We start from the raw sequence: 26,424 nt of genomic DNA, 5'->3' as shown, positions 1-26,424 counted from the left end.
CCAAAGGTAATCTGGCCAATGAACCAATGACCAATTTTTCCTAGATATTTCATTTGCACTCTTATTTTTGGGGTTTTAATAGGATATTTTCCCCAGGGTAGAGAGTCACAACTTTGACTGCACATTGAGACCATTTTTTAATTTTTTCTCTCTTTCTGACTCAACGCTTGTTCCAAAGGTGTCCTAAGGCCCTTTCTCAAATAGCCTCTCTGTGTGCCTAATAATGGGCAGTTCACACGTTTGGAAAATCAGAATTTGTTTTTCCAGCAGTAACTGTCCAAGACTCCAATTTGGCTAGGAAAATGTGATGTCGCCGATGTGGAGATATCAGTGATATGTTACACATATTTGTTTTTTTCCTGGTTGCGTGTTAGGGGTATGTGTTTGTGTGTTTGTGCATCCAAGTACAGGGCTATTTAAGAGAGTTTCATTCTTCTCTTAGGTCTCACGTCCATGATCTCTCTCTCCCTCTTCTGTATTCCCATGTGATCAGTTGCCACCAGAGGCTCAGGGTCTGATTTATTAGCATGGCCTGAGCTCCTGTCCTCTGCCTGAGTGCATCTGCAATGGAAAAATTTCCTTTTAAAAAATAAACAAATAATTCGCAAACTGCTTGAATAGGGCTACATCATGGTTTGACTGCCTAATTTATGGGTTTCTCCTCTTTCAATTCTCTTAATGTTCCTGCTTTACAGAACAGACTCAGTTTATTAACTGAGTATCTTTTAAATTTAGGGCATGTCAACCAATAGTACAGAGAGAAAAGATTTAAGACAATGATTATCAATATAAAACATATTTATTATTAATGATTTAAATGCACTTGCCAATTTATAAATGTTCGTACATGAAGAATTTTAACAAATGTATGCAAAATTGATTTTAAAAGTTATATTGTTGTGTGCTTTTGTTCACACAGAAATATTTTTCTGCTACAGTAATGCCATGGTATTTATTAATATACCTGTGAGGGTAAATACCAATGCCTAAAGGTCATTCAGTACTATAGGGCAGCATTTATCAGTACAGTGGCATTAGTATTTGGTACAATCACAGTACTTTGTGATGTGCAGAATAGTCAGATCAGGATTGTATGGGAAGCCAAAAGTTAATGCAGCTCATATAATTGAGGGACAAGTGCCTGGGTGTATTAGCTATTTTCCAATGAGAGGCCCCTGGCATATAATCAAAATGCACAGGACCAGCAAATCTAGATTACCTCAGATATTAATCCAGTTATTGGTGACTTCTCTGAACATTGACATTAAAAAATCATTGAGGGTGTCATAAAGGCAGAAGGATAATAATCATTACCGAATAGATGGTCCGATCCACTTCCGAGAACAGGGGACCTATTTAAAGCCTCACATATCTGCCACCTGCAATTGGAAAGGGGTGAGATCTTCTTCCCACATTGATATGAATTACATGGAAAATATGTGTGCGGTTAATGACTGTCTTTATTATATACAATGGCATGTCTTATAGCGAGTACTTGCCCTTGTCATTCCATTATAGGCTTAAGGAAATCACTACCAAACTATGTTTGCACAAAACCAAAGACCTGGGCCTTTTGGTAATCTTAGTTATTACAGATTTTCCACCAAACTATGGAGCGATCCACTATTTAGAATCTTAATTTAGGGATTTCTTCTGCTCTGTACATGCTTTCTCACCCTTTAACACGGCCTTGCTTCAGCCTAGCAGCTGTTGACATTTTTGCAACGTAGCTGCAGCATTGCGGAAACGTCCGATAATGGATGTCTGAGGTTCAGTAACAGGCGTGGTGTGTATCCGGTATCCAGAGTTAGCAGTTAAGACTTCATCAAGCTGAGGGTGTCGGTGATGCCAATTTTTGCTACTAATTTAGCAAAAAAACTTATATTCTACTTAACACATTTTTTTTTTTTTTTAAATATATTAGAAATACTACTGTACCAAATTAAATTAGTGACACCGTGACATGTATCTTTCAAATATTTAAAGAAATCAATTAAAATGTATTTTATAGTGCTTTTTTCAAATGTTACATAGTTTCAAAGTAGCTTTAATTGAAAATAGAAATAACAGAACCACGGAAAATTAATTAATAAATAATAAATTGTATACCAAGTGTCACACATCTCAATTAAGCAAATACTATCTCAAGTTATTTCTTTTATTAAACACTGTTTGTCTGAAAATAAAGAGAGAAATATTATTACAAATATTTAATTATATTAAAACAGATTTTTTGTGTTGCTACAAGCTCTAATCCACATCTGCTGTTTACTGACTTAAGATATAACCTGTGTTTACAGTATGTTAATACCTCACTAAGATGGAAATAAGTGCATTTGTCCATTAACATGTGCTTGTCGCATTATGTTAGCGCTCCTCACAAAGCCTGGAAATCTGCATTTGAGTATTTGAAAGGAGACAAATTCTCATCATATATCTAAAAGATTAATTTGGAGCTAGAAAAAAAAATGCATGTGTGTCTCATATATGGTTTAATAATATACAATTAAACGCGTAAGACACACAAATACATAGCAAACCTTACTATGGACTATGAGTTGTACACCCGTGTCTAAATCATTGTTTTATATGGTCAGGAGGCCAATTAGGCCCTGACTCAGATCGGGGCCCTGGGGAGGGTCACTGAGACCCACGGCCCCAGAGCTTCCATTCTCTTTTCTCAATTTATCCTCTTGTTTTCTCCCCACCCCTCTGCGTGGTCTTGGACTCGGGGCAGTTCTGCGTTGTAAAACGCTGGCACACATAGTATTGATTTTCATTTAGATAACTTAATGCTCGCAAACAATCCACGCACCCCAGCACCGTGGCCGGGCTTAGATCTACGATTGTGCCTCGCTGTAATCTGGGGCCATTTCTCTTCCGGACTGCTTTTTTAGATTCATTTTTCCTAAACTTAACCGATTTGGAATGGAAGGGGCGAGAGAGATATAAATGAAAAGCGAGGCGGCCGTCGATCAATCACCCGGAGCGCAAACATTCCCCCACTGGCCTTTTCCCAACATTCTATTACCACCGGGTAGTTGGCCAGTCAAACGGGAATAAAAATTACACGGAAAACATCATAAGTTAGGCTTGATTTGTCGAGCGCGAAGCCTGACAATTCCACAGGACTTATACACTGGGGCCGGCGCTGAAAATCAGCCTTGTTATGGCTCGGGCACGTCTATAAAGATTGTTCATTTCATATAAAACAGCCACCTGTGCTGAGGGGCAGGGGAGCAAGAGTGATGTAGAGTATAAATACACGAGGAAATCTATTAGTCTAGTCCCGGCTGCAAAACAAGCTCGGACCGGGCCCGCTGTTCCGGCGTTGGGCTGTGTGTGGGGTGTGCGAGCATGTGAGTTCGGAGGTGTGGGGTGGGGGTTAGTTACTGAAGCAGCGGCCATCATCTCTCTCTGTTAGATGAGATGAGATAACGCGCTGATGTGTGACCGTTGGCACGCCGACCGCAGCGTCTGCCCACTGCTGGCTTTGGCGCAATAACAAGGGAATGGGAAGGGGAAGAGAATGAGTGTCTCCGCGCGGCGTAACACCCTCACAGCCCCGGTGTTAAGTGCCGCCTGCCCCCTCCAACTCAACCCCCCTAATGCGCAGCCTGGGCACCCTCTCCAACCCCAACCCCTCGCTCAAATGCTCATACAATAGCAGCTAATTATGCCGAAGAGCTATTGCGTGTTGTTTTATGCTTTATTGTCCATTTGCTCACAGCACAAAAGCTAGCCGGCACACTAATGCACACTTTGCCGCCGTACAGGATGCAAAATCAATTTGTCAGGTCATACTGATTATTGTCATTCTGTAGAGAGCACGACCCTTTGACCTTTCTATGACCCTCTGCTGTGAGTCTGGATTTTAGCCAGCCATAAACGCCCAAATGATCATAACTCATTTTTTCACGAACCATTAAATTTAATGAAAATGCTATAAAATAAATGTAATGCCGTTCTTCGAGGCTATTTTCAAAACACAACTCTTTTGCTGCATAAGGACTTTACCTTACTGTATCTGGAGCACATTCGCAGATGCCTTATTGTAAAATCCAAAGGGAAATGAAATGAACATGTATGAACTGTATTCCCTTACAAATAATTGTGCCCAAGAGACTAAGTGTTCAAGAGATATTTGCAGTCATGTAAAATGGTAAATGTAGATCTCCGTCCCCTCCCCCTTTTTTTTTGTCAGCGTATGACATGTGGGCCATGTGTGGACAGCTATGACGCGTGTAAGTAATGCCGGTAGAACCATGGCACCGTTCTCTTCCCGTGAGATTTATACAGCCACAGGGGCCGGTGCTGTGCTTCCACAACACTAGTCGGGTGTGACTGTCATTATATGACAATCATAAAAGAGCTGAGTTATGATCTGCTCGCTGTTTCTGCAGGGTTTAACATGTTCCTGTTCTGTTCCACAGCCTAGGAGGAAGACTTGATTGTGCTGTTTAAATATATAGTGTTTTAAGGCAGGGAGATTACTGTAATATTGATTACTGGGCTAGATATAGATCGCATTGTGTTATAATGACTTCAGTGCCTAAAAAATCATAATAATGTTGAACAGTAGTAATAAACCTTACATGGGTTCCATTCCATTATAGAAAACCATTGGCCATGTTTACATGCACATCAATTTTCTGAATAGTGTTTGGATTAAGTTTTCTTTAAAGCTTTACTTTTATGTTTATTCAAAAGACTGCATTATTTTGTTAATGGAGGCTTATACAAGTTGTCTTCAACTGTTAATTAGGCTTAATTTAGTTAAGAAAAATATTTTAATGGTTTACATCACACTAATTATAATATTAGGATTTTCCATGCATGTGAATGCAGAAGCTCATTGGATCAGTAAATTAACAGAAAGATGAAATAGATTTGCTTCTTAGACATTTTTACTAAGAAAAGAGTAATTCAACAGAACTGTTTGCACCGCACGCTTTATTTTTGTGCATAAATATGTTTAATTTTTTCATGCATAAAACCACCTTCACAAAATTAGGAGTTATTTTGGTATTTTATTTTTTCAAGGAGACAAAACACATTTCTAATCAAAGCCTTCTTTAAAGGTGTGGTTCAATGGTACTTCAAGCATTCTGACTTATTAACACAGTTATAGATTTGTTTCCTCATGCTAAACGTAGGCAAAGTGTCAAAAAAGCAGTTGGACGTGTTACAGAGTATTTCTGTGCCGAATCCACTTTCCGAGGGTTCGTACAAGTTTCGGAAAGTTTTTTCGATTACAGGTCCAACTGACGTTTCAGGGGTTTCTATACGTATCACTCCTTTATATGAGCGCTTCCCCCGGAAAACCCCGCCTACCCGTCAATCAGCGGGAGACGCTAGAACTTACAAACATTCACATCACGCGACAGCTTTGTTTAATTTCACGAATGAACAAGTGTGTTTTAGGATGTAATGAGAAGAAAGCCAGCCTTATGAAAACAATGGATATAGTTTATTATCCGGGGTAGCAGCGGAGTTTTGCGTGAGTGTTTGATGCGCTGGATTTTCCCAACCCGGTCACAAGTTGCATGCGGTAAGACTTCTGTCTTATGTTGGAAATAGGCGCGTGCATATTATATAAATGACACGAACATGTAGTGAATCATAAGTTAAAAGTGTTGTATAGTGTTGCATGACTCGTACTCGCTCCACCCGCGGTATAACTCCTCCTTCTTCATTTTTTTGTACGTTATCGGAAAGATTCGGTAAAGCTAATCTTTCTTTTATAAGTCTGATTAAACTAAAGACTCTTCGGAGATATAAAGGATGTCATACTACTCTATAGGTAGTCCAGATTAACATCAGAAATGCAGAAACAGCGTGTGTTACGTGAGCTTTAATCTTTCCATCCGTTTTTTTTTAAGGAACACGTGCATTCCAAAAAAGTGCTCCACCATATAAAACATAATTCACATTAGACCTTTGACAATTTCATGAGCAATTGGGTAACCCAAATTCAGAACAGTTAAGCAAGTGAAATATATTATCAGTCACTGATGTTAAAGGCGGAGTGCACTATTTCTGAAAAACACTTTGGAAAAGGGAGTCGGGCTGGCTAGCAAAACACACTTGTAGCCAATCAGCAGTAAGGTGCATGTCTACTAAACGACATTGTTGCCTGGGTCAAAAGCAGTGTTGGGCAAGTTACTGAAATTTGTAATTAGTTACAGCTACTTCTTTTAAAAAAGTAATTGAATTACTCCACCAGTTACTGTATATCAAAAGTAATTAGTTACTAGGGAAAGTAATTTAAGTTACTTTTATGTATGCTTTTAAATGTAAATATGAACAGTACTGAACAATAAAATGATAGGCTGTAGGCCACAGTGGGCGTCACTCTTTTATTAGATTGGTAATGTAAGGCCTTTTTTATTGAAATTTCTTATATGGATGTGTTATTTTACAAGTAAGACACTAATATATCACATACTGTAGGAGCCTATTTTGCTTTAGATTCAGCCTTTGAATATTTTTGTTAGAAGTTATCTTAATATGTAAGCTTACTTTATTTATGTAAATAATTTAGACCATTTAGACAAATATTCTGTATGTTTACATAAAAAATGTATAATGTGTTAATATTGTGTACTGTCTCTTTAAGAATTTGGAGACTGTGAAGCTTACTGCGGGTATTGCGCAGGACTACAGTCGAATACAGTGGAGTTGCACAGTTCTCTTTACCGCATTTGTGATATTTAAGATCATATATTGTTTATATATTTTTATGTTTGATTTAAATGACAAACAAGATTAAAGGAAGATATTTAATCAGAAAACGGAGTAGGTGGATTGTTTTGTCGGACGGACCCAGAGCGAGTGGATTGTTTTGTCGGATATGGAGCGAGTGAAACCAAAACTAAAACTTAACACGGTGTACAGCGCAGGGTGCATATTATGACTCGCGCACAATTTTTAAACAAAGGTATGTTGTCCCGTTTAGATTCATGTTCATTCTATACGCACTGTCGACCATGATGAAGTTTAATGATTCATTGTGCCATCCACCACGGCCCTGCGACGTTAGATCAGAAACGTCTTGTCTGCAAGTGTTATTTTTTACAAAATAGAGTAACGCTAGTAACCAACTCATTTAAATTTCAGTAATTGTAATTCCGTTACTTAATTTGAAAAAATACTTCGTTACATGCTCGTTACTGCTAAAAGTAGTGGAATTACAACACGTTACTCCCATCACTGGTCAAAAGGAGGTCCAGATTCTATTGGGGTAGGGGCGTGTTTGTTTAGGTGATTTCAAATGTCAAATTTGGCTTTCAGAGATCATGGACATATTAATGGAAGACCCAATTATTAAAAGTTATCGTCATAAATACTCATTGATCTTTACATTTTAAACACTAAAGATAAATTACACAAAATACTAAATCAAACTCCAATATTCTCAGGTATGTCATCATTCAAAATAAATTTAAACACAAACTATGCTCAAATTTGGGAAGAACCTAAAGACTTCACAACCATATCATAGTTTTGTACTTTTACTGCATGCCAACCATTGTCTCATCTGTACCCGTGTATATTTCGTTAGACAAAGTTGTGTTTCATTTTTATTCAGATTTTTTATCTGCCTTTTCCCTCTCTCTGCTCGCTCACCTCATGTCATGTCACTGCGCACGTCCACTTGTTTGCGTTAACCCGAGTCAGCTGGGAGGAGGGCCTGTTGACATGGCACAGAGTGACTCGATGAACACTGGCACTCTGACAGGAAGTAAAGGTTGTTCAACTCGTCCGATATCGTCAGAAAGACAGGTCAGCTCAAAACAAAGATGAGCAAGGATAGAGGAATTCCTTGAAGATTTGGCGGCTTGACTGACAGATGGTCTAAACGTCGCCTTCTGGGCGCCAGACCTCAACTGGGAAGTGTACGTTTGAGCATAATTTCTCATAGCAGTGGTGTTTTGGACCCTGTTGAGTCACTTAGGCTCATGGTGGATAATTCAGCCCTTGTGACAGAAGAATAAAACCGAGAAAGAAAAAGATCTCAATGATAATAGGACGAGGAAGCTCCACTATCTTAATTAAGCTTAGGTTGGTCTCTGAAGGGCTGTTAGCCAATGGAATCTGTCACAGCTGGACTTTTCTCTGACAGATCGGAGGTATTTTGGGGGCTTTGCAGAAGGTTTGGACAGTGAGTGTTTATGGCCTGCAGGCAAAGAAACATTAGAGCGAGAATATGAGGTGCTGTATGTATGTGTGTGCACATATGTCGGTCCACCGGGCCCGGAAGGATCCCATGGGAGCCGTTATTAGAGTCTTCTCTTGCTGTGTGACATCCGTTTGGATCGGCGAGACCTGGGGGCCACCCCTCCCCTCTACGACCCACACGAATCAACTCGCTCTCACAGTCAATAAAAACCCATTGCACATGTAGGAGGTCCAACCTACGGGGGACGTCTTTATCCTGCAGGGAGTACAGGCCCTAACATTAAAGAGCAGAGAGTAAATTAAGACAAATAATAGCTATAATCTCTTGTAGTAGATTCCTACTCTTAGCCTTTTACACTGTGAAGTCATACCTCAACTCTTTAAAACCGTTTCAGTGGCTCAGGGGTCCCTTTTGGTATATCGAAAATGTATTTTTGTTCCTTTCTCTGTTTTCCTGCAGGTGATTTGGTTTAACCTTTTTTTCTCATTTTCTCCCCCCACGGGTCTCGAACATGCCGCATGTCGGCACAGAGAGCCTTTTGAAAGCTCTGCTGCTTATGCGAGGAGATCGAGTCAGACCAAAGACCTGAATAAGCTTTTAGCTCTCGTGTACAGGTGCGGCGGCGCTGTCATGTCCTTGTGCACACACCTCCTTTATTTACATATCCAGATGGATTTTCACACCCTGATTTAGGGGGCCGAGGTGTCACTGGTGTGAACACGTTCCTGGCATGAAGCGTCACCTAAGGGCTCGTGGTCTGGACTCCTCAATCAACACTACTGTCATTATTTGCTTTTTTCAGATTCATAACCTTATTAAAAGTAGATGAGGATTATGACAGGTGTGAGAAAAGATGACTTACTTATGTACAGTATGCTAATTGCACAATATTTATACGTATATATTATTCAGTGCAGTATAGAATAATAATAGGATTTAGAAATGTAATGTATTAAAAGTTAAAGGGACATTTTCCAGCTAATTTTCCAGCTCCACTTGAGTTAAATATTTGATTCTTACCATTTTGGAATCCATTCAGTGGATCTCCGTGTCTGGCGCTAGCACTTTTACCATAGCTTAGCATAATCCATTGAATCTGATTAGACCATTAGCATCTTGCTAAAAAATAACCAGAGTTTCGATATTTTTCCTATTTTTAAACTTGACTCTTCTGTAGTTACATCATATACTTAGACCGACGGAAAATTAATAGCTAGAATTTTCTAGGCAGATATGGCTAGGAACTATACTCTCAAACTGGTGTAATAATCAATGACTTTGCTGATATAACATGGCTGCAGGAGGCGTAGTGATATTATGCCCGAAAATAGTTCCCTGCTATTGAAGGTAACCAAGCCATATTTTGCAGCTTTTAATTTTCCGTCGGTCTTAGTACACGATGTAACAACAGAAGGGTCAAGTTTGAAATAGGAAAAATATTGAAACTCTTTGGTTATTTTTTAGCGCAATGCTTATGATCTAATCTGTTTCAATGGATTGTGCTAAGCTAGGCTAAAAGTGCTAGCGCCTGACCTGGAGATCAGCTGAATGGATTCCAAAACAGTAAGAATCAAATATTTAACTCTAGGGGGGCTGGAAAATTAGCGTTTTTTTTTTAAATGTCCCTTTAAGGTTGCATGGCATTAGTGTAAAACTGCTCACATTACCTTCTCAAATATTTTGAGGTACAGTAAGTTTGAGCAAATTCAAAATATCCCTTAGACTAAAAATGGCACGACGGCTTGCAAAAATCAGACTCTTATATTGAGAAATAGCAACAAATAAAATTAAGTCCAAATTACAAAGTGCAGCTATAAAGTCATTTCAAAAACCATGTAAGGAGCATACTGAAATCCCCAAATGAAAAAGGTATCCACCAAGAAAAAAATTCAGTTCTGTAAACAGGAAACTCAAGTTTACTTAAATATTTTCATGTAAATGTTAATCTATCACGACAAACTTTATGCAGTATTGTTGGAAAGGTGATGTAGTTTTCATATTTCAAAACCTTTTAGCAGTAATAATAACGCAGTGACTGTAATTAATTAATTTGAGACAAGAGTATACAGCAAACCAACAAAAACCTAATTGTTTTTATTTTAATTTTATGTATAAAATAATACTATATTGCATTATTTTTATTTATAACAATACATTTAAACTGGTAGAACAATTTATTCTTACTTAATATTTTCACGTCCAGACACTTCCGTAGAAAACTTTAAAGTATCTTGTTTAAAACGACCAAAATTAGGCTTCTAGACCAAAAAAATGCAGGGGTTATATTCATTTGAAGGGGTACATCACCTTTCAACCCCCACTCAAAAAAATTTGTGCCAGGTAAAGGGTTAAAAAGAAAGCCATTTGTGTTGTTTGTTTTGTTTTTTATGATAAATATGTTTATATCTTTGAAGAACTTTCAAACTTTTCATAATAATATATTATTTAAATTTATAGACATCTAATATGAATTAGAATGTATGTTTAGAAAAGTCAGCGTAAAGCGATATGCGTTCACATTTTGTCACACCACAGAAAAATGTCTTAACCACTCAGGCAATTTTGAATGATAAAAATCAAGTAAATAAAATAAGTTATCAAATTGCAATGAATCGCCGATGCTTATGCACTCTAGTTATTATCATGTAAGGGGCGGGGCCATGCTCGATGGCTCCAGTGCATCATGATTTCACGATTTGGGCCTCGCCCATAAAATCCTGCACCCCTTAAATCCTGGAGGTTTAGTATTGCTCACATTCTTTGTTATGTGTTTAAGCAAAACATGTCTAACATTTATACAGTAATATGTTTAAAAACTTTCTGAATTGACACAGACTGCAGAGTACCTCAGGTGTATATTTTTCATACAGTAAGTGTTAAGGTGTTTTCACACACACATGCACATTTATGTTGGGGTATCTTTCTCTGCCTATTGATAATTTCTATCTATGAGGTGTTTACAAACACCATAAACACTATGACAGGAGGAAAATTGGGAGCAGAAAAGGAGGGGGTTGGAAGAAAGTAACAAAGCGTTTTAGCATTCCGGCTGCACCGCAATTAAGACTGAAAACTAGCAGATCCTCCCAGTTTGAGCACATTCCCCTTAAAAAATGTTACACAACGCGCAGACGTCCCTGACAGGCCAACATTATCCTCAGAGTTACAATTAATTACCCCCACGTCCGCCTCTTGCATCTCATTTCCATAACTTAAAAGGACCTGCCAGAGGAAAGTGCAGGTTAGTTAAGCATGCCAAACAGCGAATTCACCACAACGCCAGTCCGAAAGATCCCGCAGATAAAGAATGACCACAAACAGGGCTCATTTTTCAAAAAGTTCATACGTCATGGCACGTCGACGGTCGAAACGCTTTAACGGAATGTTAAGGAAACGTCCTTCCGGGTAGTGTGCTGATGGTTCTTTTGTTTGTTTGTTTTGGTTAGGTTGTGGAGTGTTGGTAAGGCTTTTTTCTACCTCCATTATTTTTGCTCCTTGTTCTCTCGTAGCCTCTCATTTATAATGGGCCGGGGAAGAGGGAGATAAAGCGGATGGGGCGTTGAGACAGAGTGAGCGGTCACATTCTGTGATGTTATCTGTATCCCAGAACGCACTGCAAGTGGACGCCTGACATGTTCTATATATCTTTCCACAAAAGCACTCATTAAACAAATACCGCTTGATATATAGCTCTCAAGAAATGAATTTTTACCTCTGTGTGCAGGAGCTCCTCTCTTCTGATCTCTAGGGTTTTTGGAAATGTACACACTTATTCTCACACACACACATACACCAATGAGGGCTTTGGCTTTTCCTGGTGTTTGTATTACTGTGCTGAGTTATTTTATTTGTTGTGAAGATGACTCAATAGCTATTTAAAGAGGTCCAACATGTACAGGATCAGTATGTAAAGCGGGATAAATGACATTGTCAAATGCCGATGGAACGTGTTGTGAAAATCTGTAATTAGTGTAGCCGACCGAGCCATATTTCATATGTGAAAGGGTTATATTTGTCTTTTACATATAAAAGTGAAGTGCAGTATTAAGATAATTTATTATGCAACATTCAGATTTATTTTTAGGATAATTGTTTTCTTCAAAAAAATAAATATATTTAATTTAAAAGCACATTTGTACTATAGATTAAAAAATAGGATTAAAGTGTTATTCTCATTTAAACACTCAAAAAATGGCTGGGTTATTTTTGACCCATAATGGGTAAATATTGGACAGAACACATGCTGGGTTAAAAATTACCCCGTGCTGGATTAAAAATGACCCAATGTTGGGTTGATGTTATGCAACCATGGGGTATAATAACCTAGCAGTTGGATTAAAACAACCCAGCATTGGGTCAATTTTAACTTGGCGGTGTGTTCTGTCCAATATTTACCCATTATGGGCCAAAAATAATCCAGACATTTTTAGAGTGAAAGTGACAAAGAATGCATTGAAAAAATATGTTACATATAGACCGTTTCATCGGACACGCGTGCGGTGACGCGTCTGGTCCGAAATTTACTTCCGGTTTCAGTTTTTTTAATGGTCTGACTAGTTACTAAACTGAACTCTTGAACAAAAAATAACAAATGTTTTGGTTTCCTAGGTAATCTACATGTTGTTTATTTTGCTTGTTATTTAAATAAACTATATGTTTAAAGAACTTTGTTGTTATTGATTCTTAGCGGAGTTTACCGGAAGTTACTTGTTGACCACGAAAGCTGCTTGTTTTTGTTGTTACTGCTGAAACCGTCTATACATTACAAAAAATAAATTTTCGATATACCAAAAGGGACCCTTGAGCCACTGAAACAGCTTTAAAGAGTTGAGATATGTGCAAAAATGATTTATATGTTTATTTACTCCCGAGTATTAAATGGTATATTATTAATTGAAAGGTTCATGAATAATAATGTTGAGCTCTGTTCTGATTGGCTGTTTCTGAGAGCAGTTTAGTTCAGTAAATTTGTGTGTGTAAACAGACCTTGAGCCTGTATCAGACTAAGATATCAATTATTCGTAGATTGGAAATGGATGTTTCAGAGTGGTAAGTTTGTGTTTTTTCAGTATGGACCTGCAAAACGTAACTGTAACGTCAATAGAAGAACTTCAACCTAAACGTTAACATATAGCATTAATTAGCATATCTTCTTTAACTCTGGGACCCTGTACCGGGTCCAGAATTATCTTATTTTGACTTAATATAAAATCTTCCTTAAATTTATAATGGTCTGTCATGGACCCAGTACCACATATGAGATACTGTTTGAAAGCTTAGACTCTCTACTTTCTGCAGATATGCATCACTTTGACATATCTTTTACTGTAAGAAAGTAATTTACAATTAATTTACACTATTACCCCCCCATATTTTTTAATATCATTTAATATTCACATATTTCACATTTTTCAAGTATGACAAACATGGGCAAGCCTTATATCAAATGAAAGCTCTCGCTCTCAGGAATAAGGCTACAGCACTATTTTTGTCCTATTATCATGAGCTATCTATCAATCGTCGAATGAATAATGAGGTAAAAAAGGATATTTTGTAAACGTATGTGAAACTTGAGTGTGAACTGCCTCAGATAGCACAGCTAGCCACAAATGATACACCATCTTTTCTCTTAGGTCCTACTCTAAAAAATGAGTCCATTCACAGCATTTTCTTTGGTTGTGTGCATAATTAATCCCTTGCTATTTATTATATGTGCAAAACAAAAAAATAATATTTATATGAAAAATGTATTTTCGCACACTTCAGTAAAATGAAAATAACTTTTGAATGCGACATGCTAAAGAGTTCATTCTTTTTTGGGGTGTTAACTGTCTGCTGCTGGTAACAACCAGAACTGTCTGCAGTCTGCTAGAGCACCCAGAACCAGAGTTATACACTATCAAAGACAGTATTTACAACATAAAAAAAGAAAATTTAGTGTTTTATCATATGAAAAACCACATAAAAAACAATATTTGTCACAAACAGCAGCTTTTTTTGTAACTTCAAAGGGTTTTCTGCAAAATGATATAAAGATATTGCATTTATTCCACTGTATGTGGTTATGGGAGCACTTCAAATGTTTTTAGGCAGAAATTGTATACAAAAAGCGTATTATTCCTCCCATCAGTTATGTAAAGTAAAATAACTTTTGCATTTATTATGATAGAGAAAAAAATTCCTTTTTCCTCTGTAAGCTGGCAATTGTTGGAATCAAACAAAACTGTCTGCAGGTTTCGTTACCACTCAGGGCCAGAGTTATACACTTTTAAATACAGACTTTAGAAAAAAAACATCAAAAAGCGCCTATTTATTTTTGTGTTTATTAGAGGACTGACAACACATACAACCATGTTGAGCACTTTTAACAGTGTTTTATGTAATTTCAAAGGGTTTCCTTTAAAATTATACCAAACTTTTGTATGTGCACCTCTGCTTGTGGGTATGACAAGCTTTTGAAATTGGGAAGGCCAAATCCAGGCGAAAATCCCCAATATAGCCTCAGAGTGTAAGAAGATACAGGGCGTACTAAGCACTCAAAACATTTTGTTTTAGCATTGTTACAACATTTTAATGAATTTAATGTGTAATTTAATGTTGGGGGTGTACATCACGACTGTCGGTGTTATGTTGAGATTGGCCTGTTTTTCACAAAGACTGTAAAAAAAGATGGACGTAGTGTCCGTGATGTCACCCATAGGTTTCTGAAGATCGTTTTTGAAGCTTAAAGTAGGCAGTCCCTGCCGTCACCATCTTGGCCGTGCGTCACCACACATCACTCACGAATATCCGAAAATGGGTAAAGGGGCGGGATGTGGGTGAAGCTGAGGTGACTGGTTGCTGAAACCACGCCTGCCTAGGTCGACTCTAGTGACAGCAGTGTCAGTTCACCCATCACTCAAGTGGCCACGCCCTTAATTATGCAGAACTTTAAGGCTTAATATAATTTAAACAGATGAAATTCACTCCCCTCACAGTTGTCATGAAGGGCAAAATTAGCTATATAGACCAAAAACACTTTTTGTACCAGGCTGTAAACATATTATTTTCAACTTTAAAGTTGGCCATTTTAACATGGAGGTCTATGGGAATTGACTCCCTTTTGGAGCCTGCCTCTAGCGGTCAGTCGATGAATTGCAGTATAAATCACTTCCGTATTGGCTTCATCAGAGAGATCGGAAGGTTGCCTCTCGGTTTTTCAGTGGTCTCTTGCATGCGTGAGGCTTACATAAGGAGCAAACAATCGTGTTTGAGGCTCACAATATTTCATTACCATGTACAGAACTCGTATTATTCATCTATGCCTAGGTAAACGCATGTTTACATTCTAAAGTGGTTTCACCCCCAAAAAGTGTACTTTATATAGAATAGTGATAAAATAGTATGAAAGCCCTAAAAAGGCCCCAGCATCTGTGTATAAACCTGGTTCCCGCTAATATGTCGTGCTTTCAGAGTGGTGTGTTGCACGTCCTGTATGTCATGGGGTCTGCCGAACACACATTAGGCCAAGCATACCATAAATCTCGCTACTCCAACAACGTTCATATACAAAACATCCTCTTCTCTCCTCAACCCTGTTCGGAGGGGTCACGCTCACATTTTCATGCATCAGAACATCCGATCCAAAATGTACTTTACAACATAAAAGACTACTTGAGTAAGTGGGCGTCTCTCGCCTCGTGCTCCATATGCATCTGTTAAATGACTTGCTGATCTCATTAAATAAAGCTAATGTACTTGTAAAACAGTCGGCGAAGACAGTACATCATTGTAAGTGTTGGGGGGTGGGAGTGTGGATGGAGGGAAGGAGAGGAAAGGCTCGAGAGTCAGAGAGAGAGGGAGAGGAGCAGAATGGGGTGAGGTGGTTGCTGGTCAGTGGAGATGTCTCAGGCCCATAAATCTTGGCCTCTTCCTGCCTAGTTATTGTGTATTTCTTTTGGCCAGAGATTGATTGTAGCAGGGGAGAAGATGAATTTGCCCATAGACCTTCTTTTCTTCCTCTCTCTCTCTCTCTCTCTCTCTCTCTCTCTCTCTCTCTTTTTTTAAGCTCCTGATGTTTGGCCAAGGTGATAATGCTCTTGATTTTTTTCCCTTTATTTGTCTCTTCCTCTCTCTCTCTCACCCCCCCACCACTTCGCCCTGTTCTTTCCTAAGATCATTTGTTTTGGATTAGAAACAGCGTGCTGAAAAGGGGAGCCATGGGGAGCCGTGCGTGGGGGTCACTGGCGGTGGAAGAGAGCGTGGCAGCGTACAAGTGTCCCTGGTGTGATGTGAGCATGTACCGTCCACATATACACACTCACAGTGACACACCTGTGTACAGAACACACACACACATTGTGTGTTTACACACACAGCTTCTAAATCAGCTCTGGCTACCCTCTCCTGGTTCAGGGCAGATCTGCCAGGTTTGATCCTGCGGGACGGCAACTAGACGCTCATGCCTGGATGTTCCAGTGGATGCAGACACATCATAATTAAACGCTTCTTTGTACTCTGAGCAGCAGTCATTAATGCTTTTTTGGAGGTTCAGCTTTTCTTTCAATCCCTGTCTGTCTCTCTGAATGTTGACTTTAACCTGGAACTATCAAAACATGCACATACATGCACCCCAAAAAAATCGAGTTCTGGCATTGTATAATAAATAGATTGGTGATATACTGTACAGAAGAGTTATTTTTTTAGATGAATGCATTTGATAGACGCTTTTATTCAAAGCAACTTGCAGTGTCAAGGTATAAATTTTATCGGTATGTTTGAAGCCATGACCTTTGCGTTGCTAATGTAGTGCTTAACTAATTGAGCTACAGGAACACTTTTTGGACAGCGTAAGCTACACTGGAATATTGACTCGCATTATGCCACTTTTTGCATAAAGGTGTGTAATTGATGTGCACTTAGCATGTGTGCCATACTATATTGTCCCTTCATTCTGCCGTTGGTCACCAAGCAGATTGTCCAACCCCAAATAGCCAGTGTGTTTAAACTTTTTTGGATACTATCACACCAAGTGCAAAGGATTGCATTCCTCGCTCTAGATTACTATCGCGGCTCCAATTAGTGTCATTTGCGGTACCTGTTTTGTGTAATTCATGGCAATTGTGCCTCCCGATTCGTGTAATTTGTGGCAATTGCGCCTCCGATTTGTGTATTTCGCAGCAATCACGCCCTCCAATTCATGTAATTTACGGCAATCGCGCCTCTGATTTGTGTAATTGGCAATGCCCGATTTGTGTAATTCATGGCTATCACGCCTCTGATTTGTATAATTCGCAATGCCCGATTTGTGTAATTTGCGCCAATCGTGCATCCCGATTTGTGAAATTCACAGCAATCGCGCCTCCCGATTCCTGTGATTCGTGGCAATCGCGCCTCCAATTTGTGTAATCTGTGGTACCCGATTCGTGTAATTCATGGCAATTGCACCTCCTGATTCGTGTAATTCGTGGCAATCGCGCCTCCAATTTGTGTAATTCGCGGTACCCGATTTGTGTAATTCATGGCAATTGCGCCTCCTGATTTGTGTAATTTGCGGCAATCGGGCCTCCCGATTCCTGTGATTCGTGGCAATCGTGCCTCCAATTTGTGTAATTCGTGGTACCTGATTTGTGTAATTCATGGCAATTGCACCTCCTGATTCGTGTAATTCGTGGCAATCGCGCCTCCAATTCGTGTTATTCGCGGTACCCGATTTGTGTAGTTCATGGCAATTGCGCCTCCTGATTCATGTAATTCGCGGCAATCGCGCCTCCCGATTGTTGTAATTCACGGCATTCGCGCCTCCCGATTCCTGTAATTCGTGGCAATCGTGCCTCCAATTCGTGTTATTCGCGGTACCCGATTCTTGTAATTCATGGCAATTGCGCCTCCTGATTCGTGTAATTCGCGGCAATCGCGCCTCCCAATTTGTGTAATTCGAGGCAATTGCGCCTCCAGATTCGTGTCATTTGTGGCATTCGCACCTTCCGATTTGTGTAATTCGCATCCCCCCACACAAGTTTGTTTTTGTTCACATCAGTGCACAGTACACAGTAGCTGACTTGCAAATACACGGTGTGTTGTTGTTTCTAAATTACAGAACATTTACAGACATCAATTTTGAGTAGCAATTTGATCAGAGCCTACCCATATTACATCAGGTCATTTCGATGGACAGACTGTGAGCTACTTCCCTGCATTTCGCACACAAACAGACGCACACATTTTCAAACGAGAGCTGATAGAGAACTTTGAAAGTCATGCGAGGCTCACTTTTTCCCTTTTCCTCTCTCCCTGGCGTTGACCTTTCTGCAACGTTGCCCCGTATTCACTGCTTGTCAGCACATGCTTTGTCCCGAGCCATCCGTCTCTGTCATCCATCACTCCTACCCTGAATCCCCTTCGTCCCATTAGCCCAGGATGAGGGGAGAGAGAGGAGGTGGAGGGTGGGGTGCCGGTGAGGCCCATAGCCTGCGGGATCATTAGTGGCCCCCTCCTATATCGGATTGTCGGTAAACCGGCGCAGAGAGGAAGTCCAGGTGGCCTGTTGTTATTTATAACAAAGGAAACAACACAGCAGAACCATCTGACATTAAGCCCGCATGGACCGGCCATGCCGCAAGTGTGTGTGTGTTAGAGGTGGAGGGGTTTTCATCACTGAAGGACAGCTAAAAGTGGACCTTCTCTTCTCCCTTTTACCCTCTCGGTTCCCGGTAGGCCGAGAGCGGGGGACTTATTGAACAGATGTTGGGTACACCGTCGCCGGGAAGATTGATTATTTTAATTGCCAACACTTTGCTTTTCTCTAGCATCTGAATACTTAATGTCAGGTTTTGAAGGATGTTACACTGGCTGATCTTTATACCCCTAAACCCTTTCTCTTTCTCCCTCTCTCATATTCATAAATCTTAAAGTTGACTGCTTTTGGACCAAACCTTAAATGAACAAGTCTTTAAGTTGGCGTTTCTTGAGTGTCTTCTGGGAGTGGGTGAGCGTATGTATGCGTGTATACAGTGATGTACTGGATTATACATAGCAGTCCGTTGTGACATCTGGGTTGTCTCTCTTTCCCGGAGGGCTTGTGTATACCCAGCCTGTTAGTGCCTGTCTCGGATAATTAATTGTTAATGGCGGTTCGCTGTCAGCTGGGAAGTTGATATAAACTCACAGAAGGACCTCTTGGAGGACTCGTTTTGCAGTCTGTGATAGATTTCCATAGAGAGGTGTGTTCTGCTAAATGCCCTATGGAAATAAACAGGGGCATATGCTTGACAGAGCCACCCATCTCTTCATCTCTGGATGGAATACACACGCTGCTCAGGGTGGATGCAATACTCACTGTTATAAAAGTTTGATATACATGAAAAGTCTGGGCCCAAATGACTCCTAAACAGCAAAACACACCCATGGTCAGAGGCTGCATCCAGGGTTGAAAGGAATTCAATGTGCTTTGTTTTGTTGCAGGCAGAATGTGCATGATGTGTACGCCATAAATATTTTTATATCGTTTTATAAGCAGCTAAAGGGCTATCGGGATCAATTTCTCAACATTTGATATGTGAGTGAATGCAAATAATACAGCAGTATGTGAATAAATGCTTGAATGTTTTCTTTTTGTGTTGTCCCATATCGGACTTGTGTAATGTGTAAAATATAGTATTGCGTTTATTGTGTGCAGCAGTTACATTCTCATAAAATAATAATAATATTTGCAGCAAAGTACGCATTAAGGCCACTTAAAGATATCAAGCATCACAGAGGGATGAAAAACAAAGTTATTTGATTTTAACAAGCAACCCCGAAATCGGGTCAGGGAGCACATCTAGAACAGAGGAAATGAGGACAGCTGCTTCTACTTCCTGTATGTCTCCTGGCATGCAGGGCCTTAGAGGAGAGATTGACCACTAATGTTATTTTCTCCACAGCCGCCGGCAGCGGGGCAAGTGTGTGTCCTGTTGAGTGAGATTGTGCCCGTGCTAGGTGAACCTGGCGAGGGTTGTCATGGCTAAAGGCAGGTGCTTTTGCAACACCCCTCCCCTAATATCCGTCACTCTAAAGCAAGGGTGGAAGGGGATGGGGAGGGCACAGACAATTAATGGCAGGGTGCAATGGCGAGACAGACCGAGAGAGCAAGAAAGAAAAGTCTGTGGATAATAAAGTGGCCCTGGTTGGCATTAATCTACCTCACGCCGCAGGCCTGTCAGGGCCGGCCGGCCTTTGACTAATACCATGCTTTGCATAGAGCGGTCACAACACATCGCCGGCTTGCTAGCAAGACTTCACAGAGCTGATGCGGACTCTTACATAGACACAGAAGGTCTGTAGGGGAATTGTAACAGGTGTAATTTGAGAGAACATTCTGTCAGTGTTTGCCAGTTTTATGAACAGTCTACCCACACATCATTTCTCTTCTTATCAACACCATATGTGTCCATATGTGTTTCATTTAACCTTTATACTCAACATCATTTAGCATAATTGTAAATAATCTTGAAATAGACACGATAACTTTAAAAACAATCCATACTGGTGAAAAACTGACCCACCAACTAGCTTTTTGAGTTATATTTTAGTTTTTGTCTAATTTTTGTTTAATTGTATTTTGGTTTAACACAAGTGGCTTACTTCAATAGCTATGTTTACATGCAACCAAATAATCAGTTTGCAATCGGATTGAAAAGCCTTCATTTAGACACCTTAACCAATATGACTGAGGTCGATTGGATGCAAATTTCAAAAACTTATATTAATGTATCACATGATTCTAGTCACATCAACATGCAATAGCAAGGCAATGGCAACACACATTATTAAGGTAATGGGGTCACATGAGGTACGTTCTACAGGGCTCATGTGTACTTTTATAACATTAGACTACATAAAGCAATAAAATAGTGTTGTGCCGTCCGAAAATTGTGTTTTCATTACCTATATCTGAAAACTTCTTAAGTACAACTTTCTCCAACTCAGCTTTGACTTTGTACATTTATTCAGAGATACAGCGTGAACTCAACGAGAGATGCTTTTTTCGAGTTTAAAGATGCTTGTTTAAACTGTTCCCACAAGTTCCATTTTTATTTAGATTTTTGATTATGCGGGTTAAAGGCAAAAGGGTTTGGTTTATTTGTTAATTGGCATTTGGGCTGTGAATTGTCATTGGGATGGAATGGTTTTGATGCGCGAATCTGGCAACCCTGGCTTGTGCAGATGTTTGGTTCGGATTTGATAGAATGTACATCTAAACAAACAATTTAATCAGATTGCAATGTTTAGGGTGCATGTAAACTGTACTGTCGTAACCTGCAATCGGATTAAATTCAGTAGGATTGACAACATTTTGTGCATGTACATGATCTCCTCAATTAGGTACGTTTACATGCAACCAAATAATCCGTTTGTAATCGTATTGATGGCTTAATCGTATTGAAAAGCCTTCATGTAAACGCCTTAATCAATACGATTGAGGACAATCAGATTGAAATTTGGATCGTATTGGAGGGGGTGGTGTACTCCGATCTGTGATCCGATCATCGGGAGAAAAGTACTCATGTAAACGCGTGAATCGATTATTTTTTCAATCAGATACAAAAATACCTTGTGCACATGAATTGTGCTCAAGTTCACGTCTTATAATTATCACATGATTCTCATTACAGGAACATGCAATAGAAACACGCATTATTAAGGTAACGTTATGGGGTCACGCGCTGTACATGCGTGTATGTGTACTTTCAAAATAATAGACTACTTAAAGCAATAAAATAGCGGTGTGCTTTTTGAAAAGTGTGTTTTCATTACCTATAGCTGAAAACTTATAAGAACAAGTTTCTGCAACTCAGTTTTGACTTTTATCCATAGATAAAGTGTGAACTCGACAAAAGATGCTGTCCGCAGCGTAGCGTTGCCAAGTCCTCTGCTTTTTTCGAGTTTACATTTGGGTTGCTAGTTTAAACTGTTTTTACTTTATCACTTTTCACTTTTTTTTTTCTTTGGGTTAATGATGAAATTATTTAGTTGATTAGTTATTGATATTTGGACTGTGGACAGTCATTGGGATGCTTTTGGGCTAGTTTTGAATGTCCATTCAGATGGTTGTTATACGCGAATCTGGCAACCCTGGCTGTGCATTTGCGCAGACGGTCGGTACGGATTCTATAAAATGTACATGTAAATGAACATTTTTATCAGATTGCAATGTTTAGGGTGCATGTAAACTCAATCGTCGTAACCTTCAATCGTATTAATACAGTCGGATTGACAAAATCTGATCAATCCTGGTGATGTCAGTGCCCTAAACCAGTGGTTTTCAAACTGGGGGCCACGAGATGGTGCCAGGGGGGCCCCAGTTTTATGACATTTTATGAAATACATTAAAGTTGCAGTGTGTAATTTTTAGAAGGATCTCTAGACAAAAATGCAAAATAATATACAAAACTATATTATCAGGGGTGTATGAAGACCTTTCATAATGAACCGTTATGTTTTTTATTACCTTAGAATGAGTTTTTATCTACATACACAGAGTGTCCCCTTAGTTTGTCCTGTGTCGGCTACTGAGCTGTGAACTGAGCTGTGGGTTGCAATTTGCAACCTCACCAATAGATGCCGCTAAAATTTACACACTGCACCTTTAATTTATCATGAATTCTGTGTAATTAAACCTAAAAAACAAGGCTACTAACCAAAAACACTACTTTTTTCTTTTTTGTATAATTTAATGTTTTTTTTAATTAAAATGTTGAGTTTTAGAACAGTTTTTTGTCACAAATTTTCTTTGGGGGGCCGCAAATGAATGCACCGTACACAAGGGGGGCCGCACGCTGAAAAAGTTTGGGAACCACTGCCCTAAACGACGTTATAATGGACTATTTCACATCCAGAGATGAATGATCAGATAATAGAAACATTACTGAAGAGGAGGAGTCCCGATGAAGGTACCCTAGTCATGCTATTGGCACGCTGATATTGGGTCAACCTGCACTGTGCTAGCTATTGTAAATGTAGGCTACAAAGTAAAATAGTCATGCCATCTAAGGGGTGATCAAACGTATATATATTCCCATATTAAACTGTGTATACTTCACTAAACTGTAACGGTCAAATATAATAAAAGTAAATAGATGCGGTTCATATAATGTAATAACATATTAATGTTCAAATGTTTGTGTGTTCCTTGGGGTCAAGGTGACCATTTTGTATCTTTAACAACATGTACTGTACTTTTACCACAGTAAAGGGATGTTTACTTGTAATGCTTGATTGTTGTGTTTTTGTCATGCCTCTTTTTAAATTTTTCTCTAAATTCTGTTCCTGAAAATCACAGCAATCAGCCGACATAAATTTAGTTTTAGACCAGCTATGAAAAAAATCAAAAACATATATGGAAAGGAATATGAAACGTGATGGGTTTTACCAGATCACATCATAATTCTGTCATCATTGACCCTCATGTTGTGACAAACCTGTATAAAAAGGAAGATGTTTGTAATGAATCAGAAAACAGAAGCAGCATTGACTTCCATAGTGGATAAAACACTAGTAGTAAAAACACTACTATGGAAGTATGTGATGCTCAAAAACGGTGAGGGTGAGTAAATTAAGTCTTCTTCGAGTATCCTCTAGGGTACACATATTTTGTTTTTCAATTGAAAAATAAATTAAAACATAAATTGAACATTAGCAATTGTGGTTTCTCCCAAGCACGTTCTTTTCGGTTTCACAGTGTTGCTGTCTTGTCTATTTTCTGCTGTTTTGCTTATGTCTCTAAACGCAAACCGCATAGCAGATGTACAGGTTGGCCAAATGGTGCTTTACACTTGAGAATATACTATCAAGAGCAACGCCTTTCCAAAGGGAGGCTGTGTGAGAAATGACTGGCTATGTTTCTGTCAGCTGGTTCTATGTGTTTCTGTCAATAGCTCGTCCTGATCAACGATATATTCAGGTCTTAACTGCTTCCATACATCCTGCACTAATTACACCTTCTCTTCTGTCAGGTGGTGTCTCTCCTCCCTCTCTACTGAGTGTAAATCAGAGACATGGGCATCTGGAGCCCTTCATGTGAAGAGCTGATGAGTGGACTAGGACCAGGTAATGGCGGACGAGCTGTTGTGTCTATCATTCTCTAATACCTTCTGTTCATTTGAAAAGTCCAGTACATCAGTAGCAGGCTTATCCCAGACCAGTGTTGTTAAAGCATAGCACAGTCCTTTACCAAAATCATTCAGATTGACAAGAGGACAGACAGCGTACATTTGAAGTCTACATTTACTGTAGAAGGGTGTGTAATTGTTTGGTACGGTGCCAAAACCCTGTTTACTCTTATGTATGTATGAGCACTAGAAAACTAGAAAAGGAAGGTTTAGTGGTTTAAAGCACAAAGAAAGTTACTGTAATCTTTTTCTCATGCATGTGTTTACCTGCTCAAGTAAGAAATCTTTGCATCAGCAGTTGAACATGTATTTTATTTCCTGTGAGCAATAGCCCATACAACTCTGGCCAAATATTGAAATCATCCATTGTGCGCAGCAACGGCACATTATGCAAATGTAAAACAGGGCAGAAAAATATGAAAGGTTTCGGGTCTAAAACTTGGTCCAACTCAAACAATAAGCGGAGAAGTAATCCTCAGTGACAAATAAACAAAAAAGTGGCACAGAACAGTTCGGAAAGAGCAAGCACTTGGGGGCGGGGGGAGATGAGATGGCACCTTTCCGTAATGAGTTACGGATGCAGAACAGCAGTCGGGCATATACAGTATCCAGCATTACTGATTTGTTGCCAGGTAGCGTGCCAATTAGCAGCACTTGTTATTATTTACATTTTGCACAATACATCACGCTAATCGCCAGGTCGATTTATCACCGGTTGAGGGAAGCGATAGCGCTGATTTATGGGGCTCGCTGGGATGGGGGTGACGGGCGACGGCGAGCACAAAAAACACTTCTGAGCGCTCCGACCGTCTGCGTTCACGTGGGGACACGTAGTCCTCTTCCTCCCTCGTCAATCACGCAATCGCTTTCATCGTACGCCTCGGAGATCTGAGCGGAGGAGCTGTTCGCGTGATGTTTTAGCTTATCTGCCTTCTTGGCCTGATTTGTGGTCTTTGTATTACGGCCCATGTCAACTGATGAGGTCATGCGCTTGATAAAAAGTCCCCCGCTTCTCTTCGAAAATGAAACCCAACCTGGTTTCCTATAGAATGCATATTTAGTTTCTTTATGACGGGTCCTGTCGACAGCGCTGCTCCCTTTCAAGTAGATACATGCTGAAACAGATGTTTCTCATTCTCCCGGCTCATCCGCACTCTTCTGTTCTCCAATCAGCCAAAGCTCTCGAATCAATCTAGATCACCCAAGTGGCAGGCGGTGGAAAGTGAGGGAGCCGAGCAGAGAAAGTGCTGTCGCCTTAGTTATATGAAGTTTTCTCTCTCAGCGAGCAAACGGAGAGAAAGCAATATCCTCCAGCGCTTTTAATCATGTGACAGCATGCTGCCCTATGCAGCGGCAGGTGGGAACCATTGATCAAAGCCAGCGTGGTCCGTGATGGGAGAGGGACAGGCCGGCACGGGCATAGGGCAAAGCGATTCCCACCAGCCGACCGCCGCACCATTCGTCAAAGTTTTATCTGATTCCAAAGGTATTAGATCTATCAGTCACATCCTATGAAAGGGAGATTGACCCCTTGGTGGACATTTTTCTATATCACAGTCAGTCTGATACCCAGCATCGGGTAAGAGGAGTCCCGATGGCCAGCGCTTGCTCGTGTCCAACCTTTGTTAGGACACGACGCTGTGCAGACGGTTTAATTATAAAAGGAAGAGAAAAGATTTCACCGTTCTCTACATTACAGGTCTGGCGTGAACTCCAAATGGCTCCTCTCCCCTGAGGTTTAAATTGCTTCTCCTCTGACAAAGCACCTGCCAGGAATTCATCAGACGCCCCATCCATCTGTCCATCAGCATGCGGCCCTACTCTGCTATCAACAGGTAATGTCTGGCTGCTCTTACCGCATGCTAATGAGAGGAAAAGAAAGCATCACACACTCTGTCAGCCGTCATTATGTCACAAATGCATTTTACTTAGCGTGTTTCACGGGCTTTGTTCCAAAATAGAATTCTTTCGCAACTCCGAATCACGTTGTCCGGTTGGAAAACAACGTGAAGGAAAAAGACAAAAAAAGTGTTGACACAATACTTTAAGCACTTATTTGGTTAGGTCTAGGTTAGAAGAGAAATAAGTGCAAAATGATTTTTTAGTTCAACT

The 26,424-nt window shown here is 39.8% G+C and overlaps 1 protein-coding gene across 5 annotated transcripts in view; it reads left to right on the top strand.

Moving 5' to 3' along the window:
• Nucleotides 1-26,424, top strand: part of tshz3b (teashirt zinc finger homeobox 3b) — a 350,078-nt gene that overhangs the window by 122,483 nt on the left and 201,171 nt on the right. For all 5 annotated transcript variants that reach the window (XM_055208427.2, XM_055208409.2, XM_055208417.2 and 2 more), the window contains 2 exons: nt 24,157-24,250; nt 26,012-26,147. The gene's annotated coding sequence lies outside the window, so the exon portion shown is untranslated. The remainder of the gene's footprint in view (nt 1-24,156; nt 24,251-26,011; nt 26,148-26,424) is intronic.

This window comes from Misgurnus anguillicaudatus, chromosome 21, assembly GCF_027580225.2.
Source record: "Misgurnus anguillicaudatus chromosome 21, ASM2758022v2, whole genome shotgun sequence".
Taxonomy (NCBI): domain Eukaryota; kingdom Metazoa; phylum Chordata; class Actinopteri; order Cypriniformes; family Cobitidae; genus Misgurnus; species Misgurnus anguillicaudatus.
Note: the sequence above shows the minus strand (reverse complement) of the source record. Positions and strands in the feature narration are given on the sequence as shown.